Source organism: Enhydra lutris, unplaced genomic scaffold (assembly GCF_002288905.1).
Source record: "Enhydra lutris kenyoni isolate GAN:26980312 unplaced genomic scaffold, ASM228890v2 scaffoldscaffold25, whole genome shotgun sequence".
NCBI lineage: Eukaryota > Metazoa > Chordata > Mammalia > Carnivora > Mustelidae > Enhydra > Enhydra lutris.
Genome location: NW_019154109.1, coordinates 11566646 through 11575360, shown reverse-complemented (window position 1 = coordinate 11575360; position 8715 = coordinate 11566646).

Below are 8715 nucleotides of genomic sequence, written 5' to 3'. Positions count from 1 at the left end.
GAGCCCGATGCGGGACTCGATCCCAGGACCCTGAGATCATGACCTGAACCGAAGGCAGCGGCTTAACCCACTGAGCCACCCAGGCGCCCTAGATCTAATTTCTAAATAGAAAAATAGATCACTTTTAAAACTAAATGTATCATTTCTCCAATTCTGTTTTGTTTCTGAAAATTTCCATAATAAAAAATTTAAAGTTATATCACAAAATTAGACTTCTTTTCACCTTCCGTAGAAATGATCTTGTATTTTCAATTGTAATAATACATCTTTTAACTAGTAATCTGAACAATGAAAGTTATGAAGCAATCAATTTTTAGATTTCAGTTAATATTTTTTAATAGGATTCTTGTATTTTTCAGCTTGCTCATTATTATTATTTCTTCTTCATACTAAAAAATCGATTTTAAAAAAGAAGTAATTCTGCTTCTGAAATTTCCTTATTTACATTATGAAATCTATTTTGGCCAATCATTTAAACTCTTATTAATTTCCTGCCTCCAGTTATCTCTTCAGTATAAAATTGGTATTCTTGGGTTTCTTGAATGTGTTGATGGAAAATTAAGTGCCTGCACTTTGGTTTACAGAAAGTGAAACTATTTTCTAGTATATCTTTGAGAGTTATTCATAATTTTGTCCCATGAAAAATCTGTCAGGCTTCTGCCTTCATTTCCAAATGTAACTGGTTCTGGGTCACTGAATCACAGCTTTTCTTTGCCTTTGCCACAGGTGGGGAAAGAGTTTTTTGTTTTTGTTTTGTTTTGTTTTTCATTTATGCTTTCTTGCCTTATGTAAGTAGCAGACACATAGTACTTCCTGAGATGGAGGTGTAGAAATTTATAAGATGGAACCCTTAGGAAGAATAGCTTTGAATTAATTGCTCTTGTGTTACTCAGTCAGTGGGCATGTATGATTTTTGTTCCCTCATATCAACCACTTACTAACCAAAGCCTGTCTCATTTGTTCAGACATTACAACTTCCTTAAGCCTAGGTGTTATCTCTTCCTAGAACTGGTGATAAGAAACATGCTGTCTTTTTCAGGTGTGGATTTGGGCTTGAAAGGATTCTCCTGAGTCTGTAATATTCATTAGCATCCTAAAGTTACTCAAGGTACACATTCTATTTCTATAAAAATAGATGTTTGTGCCATAAAAGTGCAGTGAATATCTGAACTCCCTTTTGCTTCTTTGATGCACAGATCACCTCTCTTGCAACCAGAGTGTTCTTAAACTCCCCTCGGGACAACCTGGACCACTCCTGGCTTACTTTTCAAAGTTTAGAATAGTTAAGTATCAATATGACATTATTTTTGGCTGGGCTGCACTATATAAAGCCCTGCCTTTTTGTAGACTGACAGGATCCTCCAAAATGAGGTGACATTTATGACTGGATATTTTTTTTTCTACAGTCGTTTCCAGAACTATAACTAGAGAAGAAATGCAGGTTTGACTTGAAACTCAGGGGTACACAATTTTAAAAATAGTAATTTCAGTAGAATCATATATATACACACATATATATACATAGATACATACATACATATATATATATATATATATATATATATATATTTAAAGATTTTATTTAATTTATTTGACAGAGATCACAAGTAGGCAGAGGCAGGCACAGAGAGAGGAAGGGAAGCAGGCTCCCTGCTGAGCAGAGAGCCTGATGCAGCCTCGATCCCAGGACCCTGGGATCATGACCGGAGCCAAAGGCAGAGGCTTTAACCTACTGAGCCACCCAGGCGTCCCAGAATCATGAATATATTTAAATTTGTATCTTCCTCCTTGGTTTCTCTGAACCCTCTCTTTGCTCTGAGTATAAGCTTCCCCTTGCTCTCCAGATACAACTTGAACTTTTCAGAAGGATGAATTCAGTGTAGAGAAGAAGCCTCTCAGTCCAGAGGCTTTTTTTTTTTTTAAATAAAATGTAGTTTTGAGACAGTATCTTCCATTTCTTATTTCCTCTCCCCACTTCCACCCGCACACATATCACAACTTTAAAGTATTTGTTTCCATTGTCTTTTTGGGAAGAAATTAAAGTATTGCTTGACTTTCTGTAACATGGACTAAGATAAAATTACTGATAAGCATCTTTTCTTTTTGGTAATTTATCTCCTATAAGCAATTGCTTATAAAAATATTATACAGGGACGCCTGGGTGGCTCAGTTGGTTAAGCGGCTGCCTTCGGCTCGGGTCGTGATCCCAGCATCCTGGGATCGAGTCCCATATCGGGTTCCTTGCTCGGCAGGGAACCCGCTTCTCCCTCTGTCTCTGTCTGCCTCTCTGCCTACTTGTGATCTCTCTCTCTCTCTCTCTCTCTCTCTGAAAATAAATAAATAAAATCTTTAAAAAAAATATTATACACATCTCTCTGTGGCAATACGTAGTTTACGGAGAGAGAGTGCACTCTGAAACCATACAGGAATTATCACCACAGAAACCTACACCAACTAAATCTCCATAAACAGGATCACCTATAATCCAAAATGCAGTAACAACCTCAGATATTTAAGTCTGTATAAAAAGTAAATTTTAATATACATTAGTGAACCTAATACTTAGTAGTTCCGACTTTATTCAGATCCCTGAGTCTTCATTCAGTTACTGTACCTTTCCCTGAGAAAGGTACGTTCTCAGTTACCTTGGACCTCTACTGGATTTATTTTATGTAAGTTCTGTTGTTGTTGTTGTTATTGTTTTTTCCAGTATTTCTCTTGGTAATTTCAATTGGTCTGTTTTTTATTTCACTGATCATCAACTTTTCTGTTTTTCTCATTTCTAATCTAATATTGAGTCCATCCAATGAAACTTTCATTTTGTTATTGTATGTTTTAGTTCTATAATTTTTCTTTTGGCTCTTTTTTTTTAATATCATACTTCTTCGCTAAGATTTTCCATTTCTCATTTGTTTCAAGAATACTTATAATTGCTTGTTGGTGCATTTTTACAATTAATGCTTACAATCCTTATCAGATAATTCTAACGTCTAAGTTATCTCAATGTTACAGTCTCTCGGTTACCTTTTCTCATTCAAGTTATGATTGTTCTTGGCAATTCAAGAGATTTTTGATTGTATTGTATCATGAGGCTGAATTAATTTAATCTGTTCTTTTATCAGGCAGTAATTTGTTTAGATATATTATATAGGTTCAGTTGGGAATGGAAGCTCAGCTCCCTTACAAGTTCTGATACCTCAAGACCAGAGAAAGACCATTTTTTTCATTAGTGTTAAGCTGGAGTAAGTCAGGTATTGTCAAGATTGTTTTATTCTGTTAGGCCAACTTTTTTCCCAATGCTCTGTCTAGAGGAGCAGGTTCTTTGGTATGTATAGAGGTTTTTATATGTAGGAGTATCTAATGATGGTTCTAGTTTGCTGGCTTTTCCAGTGCCTTTCATAAAATGTGTAGAAGGCAAAAAGAAAATCCAGGAGCTCCCTGCTACGTCATTTTTTCATCCTGAAGTTCTACTTCTTCTTACCATCTTTCAGAATCTTCATATACCTATTTTTTATATTATGCCCAGTGATATTTAGTTGTAACAGAGAGGATTAGGAAGGAATGGGGCAACCCTATCTTGCTTAGCAATTTTATGTTAATAAAACCCACCCAGTTGTGCCAGGAGCTTGGGATGGATATCACTAGAACTGTGTAGTCATTCTGCCATGCTAGAGGATACCAACTAGGTGGGTACTAACTGGTCATGCTGCCCAGGTATTTATTGGGTAGCTCGGAATGGGATCCATGGTTGTATGGCCCACATAGAACCTGAGTGGCTTTTACCTGAATGGTTGGGCTACTGCAACCTAGGTTTTCCCTGGGCATGGTGGATTGTTGGGAGAGAGTCCACCCCACAGAAACAAACATTGCCAGCTTCTCTCTCTTCAAGGTCAGATGGGCACATTCTTTTTTCCACTGGTACAATCATTTGGCTGACTTCTTTGTCCCCTTCATTGACCTGGAGGACATTATAACATACTTAGAAACCCTTACTAAGGTCACCCATCAAGCACTGAATGATAGCTAGCAAAGCCTCTTTACTGAATACTGAAATATCTCTAATGAGGAAAACTGTCTTCCAAAATATAATGGCCTTGGATGCAAGGAGGCACTTGTGCCATTTTCCAAACAAAGTATTAAGTATTCATACCTGATGAATCTGCTCAGGTAGTATCTTTATTAAATCACATAAGGCTCTGAGTGAATGTCCTGAATGAACTTACAGCCCAGGGGAATTAACAAGACAGTGGTTTGGATCATGGACCTTTAATGAAGGAAAAAAAAAAAGTTACTTATTTCAAGAATCATGATCTTAATCTGCATTTTCTCTTGTACGTGTCTATAGTGTTGTTGTGCATCTGTCTCCTCCAGTGCAGCCAGAGAGTTGCCGTATAAGCCACACTAATGAAATTCCTTGCTAATTGTTCAGGGCACATAGCAGAAGAGGGAATCATGTGAAGTTGTAAGAACCAACCCTGAGGGATGAAGTGTTGAAAGAGGTCATTGAAAAGACAGGAGCACTGGTTGACCCCAGAGCTGCATCCAAGCATACAAAGCTCCTTACCCCCTCCCTGACATTGGAATGTAGTCCTGCCTCCATTCCCACAGTGGGAACCATGTTCAAAACGTAGCTTTGAGAGAGTAAGGTGTTACTGATTCTGTGTGGATGGTATATGTGACTGAACCCCAGGAAAGCCTCTCTGTGAGCTTTAAAGATTCTGACAGGCAGATGGGAAGATCTACTCTTGCTTTGGTCTCCCCAGACAAACCTCTCTGTAAGTTCCCCTGCTTATTGAAGCCACCACCTACCAACCTAAAGAGTGGTCTGCCTCTTTTCAGTCTCCCTTTGGCCTCTGAGTTGGGGAGGCAAAGTTTCAGAGTTCGCTGGTGTAGCTCTCCAATTTTGCAAACCAACCATGTAATCCTCCTGGCTGGGTCCTTGAAAAGCTGTGGCTGTGAGTTAGGAAGTTGATGAAAAGCTCTAAGTCACTTGGGAATTGGCACCCAGGGAGATCAAATTGATTATTTTAAAGGAATTACCATGCCCAGAAATTTAAATAGAGTATTTCAAGGAGATACATGAGGGATTTCAAGGAGATACCTCATGTTATTTCTGGTGCTGCTAGATTTGTTGTAAAATTAAAGTAGGGGTTTGTGTTGGTTCAGTGACCTTTAGTATTTGCAGATTTGGAAATGACTATGTATGTATGATTATAATGTATATGTGTGTATTTCCCAACTGTGTTCTGTGTGCATATCATATTAGTGTTCGTGTTTGTATATATAATAATTTAATTCCCTATATAGGTGTTGTCTGCATTAGGATTAATAGAGCAACACTCATTCATTCCTAATGCATTTTAGTTAATAATTAAATGTATGCAAAGTTTTAAATCATAAATAAAATCATTTGTTACCAATAGTAATTTGATCATTATTATTATTTTTTTTCATTCTTATGATTTAAAGTTAAGATTGAAACTGTTAAGGCTAGTAAAGAAGTTATTTCTTCAAAAATAATTACCTCCTAACAAAATGAATATTAGTATAAACGGTTAAAGATTTGTGGCAATAAAGCTGTTACTATTTTATTGTGCACCATGACATAAAGAGGCATTTATTTTAAAAATCTCATTCGAAAAAATTAACTTTCAGTAGTTAATTGAATTAATGATGTGACGAACTCTGAAATATTCTATCAAATAGTCTCTAAATTACATTGACCACTTCCTGCTAAGAATGAAAGACTGTTATACTAATCAATAACGTAGCACTTCTACTTTCAATTAATTTTTTTATCTTCTCTGATTAATAGGACCCTGCTTAATAAGACAGATAATCAGGGTGTTTAACGTTGATACAGCTTTTAAAGAACTAGCTGTAGAGCTGCTTAATATAAAATTTAATTTTTCAAAAAGAGAGAGAAAACATAAAACAAAAATATTTTTTCCTTCAACCTGACTATACATGATTATCTAGTTATTGTGAAATTAGATTTTGTTTAAATACATAAAGCAATATCCAAAAGGCATTACTTTATTCAGGATACCTTCTTACATTTTATGTCAGAGTGTGCTCTGAATGGGGCTAGAGAACTTTTAACAAGTTATTCGTCCTTTCACTTTATGTTTTTGAGGTTCATTCATTAACACGAACTTTGGTTGTGTTTCTTGCAAACATAGTTAATTCATGGACTGAAATGTAAGCTTCTGATTTCAGTGTTTTTTCTTACCTTTCTTAGCACTTCTGGTTAGTACATAAAATAATCCCTGTCATGAAACTGCAGCGGTAGATATGGTTTCCCTAATGGAATTAGGACCTAAGATTTGTGTTTAAATACTTGATTTTTTGGGTGTATGTGTTTTATGTAAAATGCTGTGCTTATGTGGATTGACTTTTTAGATAAGTTTGATTTAAAGGAGCTATGTTTTTCTAGTCCATACTGAGATAATGGATTTGTGAACAATGGATTACAGAGCTTCTTATGGATTTGTCAGTAATTCTTATTCTCTGATGTCATTCAACTGTCATCATGACCCTGGGACTGCAGGTACTTTTTCAAATAGAATGAGACTTAAGAAAACTGTAACTATATTATCTTACTTGGCTCAAGTAAGTATATTAGGGTTAAAGCCCTCCTTAAAAAATAGCATTAATTGAGTATTTCTAATATATATTGTATTTCATGGTAGCAAATCATCATCTGCCATATTGCTTCTTTCAGAACCGAAATGTTACCTTGTTATCCCAGAAACCATCTTTGCCTCACAGGTGTTAATGCTATCCTTATAATATATTTTATTCTGATGCTCTTGACTTACTTATTTTTTCAAAGAGAGACAAAAAAAATCTGAGTTCATTGTGCATTCAAAATGTTAAAAATATGCAGAAATTGATTTTTATGACACTATCATCTTATTAAATGCTTAACCACAGGGAGCAAAGATTCATTCAATCAAAATGACTTTATTAAGGAGAAAATGAAAGAATCAAAGCTGCTTTTTATTCTCTCAACATCTAATTGGAATAGCACATATTTCTACACTTTTTTCCCCATTTTATTTTATTTTATTTTATTTCCTTTCAGTGTTCCAGCATTCATTATTTATGCACCACACCCAGTGCTCCATGCAGTACAGTGCCCTCCATAATACCCACTGCCAGGCTCACCCAACCCCCTTCCCTCCTCCCCTCCAAAACCCTCTGTTTCTCAGAGTCCACAGTCTCTCATGGTTTGTCTCCCCCTCCAGTTTCCCCCAACTCACTTCTCTCCATCTCGCAATGTACATCTTTGTTAGAATATTTTAATATACCATATTTTTGACATCTTAGATTTGTATGTAGGTATTACCATAAGGTCTAAATATTAACACATTTCATTTATAAATGTAATTTGTGGAGGTTGAAGTCCAAATTCTGATTCATTGGTTTGGGGGATCTTTTCTTTTGAAATCATGTCTTTAATAAGTAATATGTGTTTGCTAAAATGTTAAAATTAATATTTTTTCATGTAACCATTATAGTCTCAAAGTCAGAAGGTTTTTTTCTGAGAGCTTAAATGAAAAATAATAAATATTTCTAACAGTTGGCACTCTTTCTACTATTCTCACTCTTAAAACATTTCTTACTTTTTGATACTGTGACATGTCATATTGTGTCTTTTAAATTTCTAATATGCTAAGTATCAAAACAGTAGTAGAAGTTGTTCTGTTTCTGATGATATTGCATGCAACTCTTTGCTTATTTTTTAAATATTTTTTTAACTTTCAAAAGTGCCATTTTAAATTGGGATAAATACCCCAGTAAGATTTTAACTTTATAGAAATTTGTATTTTGGTGGTTGTAACAAAGAAAACATCTGTGTGGACAACCAAAGTTGATAACTGGAACATTGCAAAGACCTCCAAGCCTTGCTTCAGTCCATTTCCAATTACTCATCTCTTCATATTCCTGTCCCATAAAGTATACTTAGTAACACTAAGTCTATTACCAGGCTTTCTATTTTTTTTTAATAACATTTTTTTTTCTCACTTTTATTTGTATTTTTTTTTCCACTTGAGTATGAATCCTGGAACAGTTACTTAATTTGAAATCATTGAGTTTTATGTAAATGGTATTATAGAATAAATATTAAGTCTGTGTATTTATTTATTTGTTTGTTTACTTATTTATTTATATTTGAGAGAAAGAGAGAGGAGGAAAGAGAGAGAGAGAAAGGGGATGGGGAAGAGACAGAAGGAAAAGGAGAGTCTTTTTTTTCTTAATTCTTTTATAAACAAATAATGTATTTTTTGCCCCAGGGGTACAGGTCTGTGAATCGCCAGGTTTACACACTTCACAGCACACACACCCTCCCACAATGTCCATAACCCCATCACCCTCTCCCGACCCCCCTCCCCCCAGTAACGTTCAGTTGTTCTGCGAGATTAAGAGTCTTTTATGGTTTGTCTCCCTCCCGATCCCATCTTGTTTCATTTATTCTTTTCCTATCCCCCAAACCCCCCACGTTGCATCTCTACTTCCTCATATCAGGGAGATCATATGATAGCTGTCTTTCTCCGATTAACTCATTTCGCTAACCATAATACCCTCTAGTTCCATCCACATCATTGCAAATGGCAAAATTTCATTTCTTTTGATGGCTGCATAGTATTCCATTGTATATATATATATACCACATCTTCTTTATCCATTCATCTGTTGATGGACATCTAT